Raw genomic sequence first — 5,405 nt, forward strand, 5'->3', positions numbered from 1 at the left:
TTTTTTTTTTTTTTTTTTGAGTCACAAATCCTTTTGAGATTCTAAGACCCATGACTGTCTTCCTAGGAAAAATTAAAGGCAAAAAACACAAAAAGCTAACACAAAATTTGACTTTCAGCTTCAGAGTGTACATGGTTCCTTGGACCCATTCCCAAATCCTATGATATACCTCTCTCACTGAGCGCACTTCTGAGCACCTACTTGTCTTAGGAGCTATAGATACTTGGGTAAACAAAATACACAAAAAACCTTTTCATCCTTAAGAAGCTTCTATTTTTATCTACTGATGAAATAAGTAAATCAGTCATATGCTGTTTAGGAAGATGCTGAGTACTATGGACACAAAGCAGGGCAGGGGCATGCAGAGAGGGCCAGCTGAGCTTTTAGATGGGTTGGCTGGCCTAGAAGGCCTTGCCAAGGGAGTGATATTTGAGCAGACACCTAAAGCGGGCAGAGTGAGACCAGGCCTACTACTTGGAGGAGATTGTGAGGAAGAAGGGACAAGACAGAGGCCCAGAATCAAGGTGGTCCCTGAATGCTGGTGGAAGACAGGAAGCCCTGGTTAGACCAGGGTGGAGGGGTGAAGTCAGAGAGGTGGCTGGATCATGTAGGGCCTGTGGGCCACTGCTAGGGATGTTGATTTCTATACTGAGTGAGTTACTGAGCCACTGAAGGGGGCATTGTCTGACATAGTTTAGCATATTGGGCCACTGGTTGTTGGAAACAGATCATAAGGCAGGAAAAAATAGAAGCAAGGCCACCCATTGGGGAGGTTATGAGAATAATCTAGGCAGGGGATGATGGTGCTTAGACCGTGTGGTCTGGTAAAGGAACTAAAACACAGTAAGAGACTGTTAGTCAGCTTTCTGTGTCTGTACAGAATACCTGTGAAAATCAATTTAAAAGGAGAAAGGATTATTTTGGCTCACTGTTTCAGAGGGTTCAGTCCAGGGCTACTTGGCTCTCTTGCTTTGGGGCCTTTGGCGAGACAGAGCATCATGGTGAGGACTGTGGTGTAGAGCAAGGCTGCCTCCCTCAGGCTGTCCAACAAGCAGAGAGGGAGGGAGGGAGGGAGGGAAGAAAGGCCAGGGTCCAAACATCTCCTTCGAGGGCTGACCTCACTTCCCTCTGCTGGGCCGACCTCCTAAAGGTTCCCTCACCTGGCAACAGCACCAGCACCAGCACCATAGCCCGGTGACTGGACGTTGGGCACAGGAGCCTTTAAGGGAGATTTAAGATCCAAACCGCTGCAGTCTAGAAGTGCTCTGGAGCACAGTGCCTAGAGGGTCTGCCTCAGAATAGAGTGTGATAATAGAATAGTCAGGGTTGCTGGCTGAGATGAGTGTTTTCTGCCTTAAATGAAGCCCAGCAGCAGTGCCGTGCTCCCCTCCTTCTTCTGTGAGAGCAGCTTTGTGCCTTTTCCCGCTCTGCACAAGCGAAGAGGGGAGGGTGTCAGAAATGGTTTCTCTTCCTAAAGCGAAATTGTTATTACTGACAACACATGGAATTTGTAGCGGAAAGAGAATCTGCCCACCTAGAGCTGCAGGGCTTCTGGCTGTGCCGTAGAGAACCCCAGCGTTCCTTAGGGACACTCAGGCCAGGAGGAGGGACGGGCAGGAGGATGACGCTTCTGCTCCTGCAGCTCCTCCACCCCAGCACCACGAGCCCCTGTACCTGTTGTCCCTGTAACAGCTTATTCCCAGCAAGGCAGGGTGCCACACACCTATAATCCCAGCAGGTCTGGGAGGTTGAGGCAGGAGGCTCACAAGTTGGAGCCCATCCTGGACAATTTAATGACTTAGATCTTGTCTGTAACTTTAAAAAACAAACAACAACAGCAACAAAGAGCTGGAGAATATAGCTCAGTGTAATGGCCCTGGGTTCAGTCCCAGTGCAGGGGGAAATTTTTCAGTTTCAAAGGAGGCAGTTGTTTGAAGCTGCATAGTATACCTCCGAGGAGCCCCGGCATCGCTTGCCCAGTGTCACTCTTACCACACAAGCGTCCATTCTGCCCCACCACAAACCAGTGAGAGGGATACAGGCAGGGACTGGCAAGGGGAAGTTTTAAATGTACTCATTTCCCTTGGAAGTTTCCGTAATTTCCATCTATGAAATAAACTGACAGTAGATCAATAGGGGGAAAATCGTATCAAATTTTATCAACGAACAGACGCTCAGGAGACATACACAATGTTAGAAGCTCAAAGCAGGATTTGAAGATTAGAACTTACCTAGGGCTGAACAAAGGCTTGGGCTTGGTGCTGAGGAGTTGCAGGTGGGGGACGAACATGCATAGAGAGCAGGGCTTGTCTTGTGACTCACATGAAGCGTCCCAGGTAGCACCCTCTCCACACCTCTGGTTCTGGGTCAGACATCCATTTTGGCAGGTGGGCGAATCAGTTAGGAAAGCCTCCATCTGCATCACTGGCTGTAAATTTCTTTTGACAAAAGGCTAGCTTTTTAGTGCCATCCTTGTGTCTTCTGCTTCTCAAGTAGCCACCTTGCATTACGCTAAAGAACTATATTGAAGTGTCCCATTTTGATCTTCTGTACTGGGGTCTCCTTGTGTCAGTGCCTCTCTGATCTGTAGACTAGGTTCCAGGAGAGTCACCCGGATAATGTGCAGGGGTGACCAGCAGGCAGAGGGCAAGGAAAGAATGGCCTTAGGTGTCCTTCCAAAGGTGTAGCCAGGGCAACTGAGCTTTCCCCCTGTGAAGCAGGAAAACAAACTTGTTTCAGGAGAGATTGAAGATCTTGCATTTCTAGTCGTAGCTGTTCTGAGCTCAGCTTTCTCCCCCTAGCCTGAGGGACAGGGAGCTGTCCTGCCCAGCACTGTTTGCAGGACAGGACCCAGGTAGTGCTGCAGTTCATCCTGTGGATGCCAGAAGACTGCTAAGGCCCCCCGTGGAGGTTAATGTTTGCACTGATTTGCAATCGTAGGTTTGTCATGAGAAACGGGAGCGACATTAATCTTGGTTTTGACTTATCTGAGGCTCTGTTTGTATAGGTTGCTAAAAGTCTGCTTTACCCTATGAGGTTTGTACCAGCAAAATCTTTCCATTTATTTAAAAACAAAAATTGATATTCAGTAGACGTTTATATTCTATTCAATTTTATTACTTATTCTGTTTCCCACGTAATACGTTCTTTGAAGGTGAGATAGGTTTGTTTGCTAGAGACGGTAGAGAAGGCTAGTCACTCCTTCAGTTTATATTTACATCACATTTGTACAGGTGATTCCTGACTGTTTTATGCAGATACTGGTACTGTCAGCATGTTTGGCTCTTTATCCACAACAGCTGGCTCAGAGAACTCTGGCACCGTCCTCGGAGAGGCTGTGGCACACGGGAATCCTTGCCCTCAGGAGCTTACACCCCGGTGTTGGACAGACAGACAGGATGTCTGCATAAAGCCACTGGCACTGACAAAGCAGGGAAAGACAGCAGAGTGGGATGGGTATAGGATGTCTCAGCTTCCAGTAGAGGGGAACTTAACAAGAATGGAGCATTTGAGTGAGGGAGTACACCAGGCAGGAGGCTTCAGAAGAGGTGCTACAGACGAAAAGGGTAGCAAGGGCCAAGGCCCTGAGGCCAGAGCGTGCGACTGTGCTGTTCTAGGCACTTGAGTGGGCTACAGTTGCTGCAGTACAGGGGCAGGTGGAGGAGGAAGTGGGCAGTGAGGGCTCAGAAAGGATTTTGGCTTTTACTCTGCGTGAGCTGGGAGCCCTGGGATTGTGGAAATGATTTTAGCAGCATTACTATGCCTGCGGTGTGGAGAGTAGACTAAAGGTGGGAGTGGGGAATGCGAAGGTAGGTGGAGAAAAGCAGGTTCACACAGTTTAAGTCTGTGACTGGTCGGGATAAGTGCTTGGTAAATATAATGTCTCTTGATAAGCCAAATGCGTTTTGTGCTACGTGGAAAACGTTTATTCGCCTTCCTTTCTGGAGATGTCTCTGCACTCAGCAGAAATGCTTGCTGCATCTAATCAAGACATGGGAAGGGCAGCTTCTTAAACTGAAGTGCATGCCTGAGGTATCTCAGTCTGCGTGACTAGAAGCAGGAGTTCTTGTCATTAGACGGATACCTGGAAATTTTTGATAGAGGTAAATTTGCAGATCCATTTTCAGTGATTCTAAGAAACTCTGCAGTCAGAGATCCTAGGTCTCTCCCCAACTGCCCAAGTGCTTCCTTCTCTTACCAAGTAGCATCCCCTGCTCCTCTCCCACCACCAGCCGTGGGCTGGTGAAGAGGTGAAGAGGCACCGTGCAGCGACTGCGCCCTTTGCAGCTGGGTTTTATGCCAGCTCTGGCTTCCTGGCACCTTTGCTCCTTTTCCCCTGTAGCTTTGCCATCCTGTCATCTCTGTGTCCCCAACCCTTCCACTTAAGCCACCTACCCATAAGGCTCCTCTCTCTGCCCAACAGAACTCATGGCGGCCTGTCCTTGAGCTAGCCATGAAGGGTCCTTGCAGCCCTGCCTTGCCCCTCATCTCCTGAAGTCATCCGAGAGGCTGGTGACTTCTCAGGGTCTTGGCTGCTCCCCTCCCCCTTTGGCGTTCTGGGGCTCTAATTCAAGGGTTGCTGGATGTCCCCTCGCAGCCCTTGTGCAGCCACCCTGAGAAAGAATTGAATTTGCTGCTCCTGCTTTTCTTTAGCTGCTTGAAAATTCTACTCAGAATTTCGGAAGTGCAGAGTTCAGAGAGAGGATTTTCGAGAGACGCTCTGGCCCTCAGGCTGTATGTTCCTGCTGTCTGTGGCCCGGGCAGGGCTGGGATATGGGTCCATTCCCTGAGGCCTCCAGTTTGCCCGGCCCTTTCCGTGGTTACAGCCCTCATCCTTCCTGTTTTTCACATGTGCCCTCTGCAACACAAGATCTTATTTTTCACACAAAATACTTGTAAGCATCCCGAGACTTCACTGAGAAGTCTCTGGTTCCTGCACTCAGACCCTTCTTTTGGGCAGGATGTGTATGTGGAATATTTTCCTTTCCCTCACACTCTTCATGAATTTGATTAGGTTTGGAGTGATGTTTTCTCCAACTCCTGATTTTAAAAATGATGCCTTAGATTGGTCCCCTTGAAATTTTGAATGTAAGTACATGGCCTTACCTCTTAAATTAATGCTTTTAGGCTGTGGCAGATGAGGCTACAATGAAGTACTGTTACAGAGTGCTTCATTATTCTGTGAATTCACTTGGGTTGCAGCTCATAGTCTACCCAAGTCCTTCCCAAGCCCCCTGACATGAAAAGCCCCTAATTAAGACTGTTACTTCTTGCCAGGTGTGGTGGTGCACGCCTGTAATCCCAGCACTTGGGAGGCTGAGGCAGGAGGATCACTGTGAGTTCGAGACCAGCCTGGGCTACATAGTGAGTTCCAGGTCAGTCTCAGCTACAGAGTGAGACCCTCT

General features: G+C 48.8%; 1 protein-coding gene across 1 annotated transcript in view; it reads left to right on the plus strand.

The window, feature by feature from the left end:
• Window positions 1-5,405, plus strand: part of Osbpl10 (oxysterol binding protein like 10) — a 192,123-nt gene that overhangs the window by 172,323 nt on the left and 14,395 nt on the right. The window lies entirely within an intron of this gene.

This window comes from Fukomys damarensis, unplaced genomic scaffold (genome assembly GCF_012274545.1).
Source record: "Fukomys damarensis isolate Sample0158 unplaced genomic scaffold, DMR_v1.0_HiC HiC_scaffold_28, whole genome shotgun sequence".
NCBI lineage: Eukaryota > Metazoa > Chordata > Mammalia > Rodentia > Bathyergidae > Fukomys > Fukomys damarensis.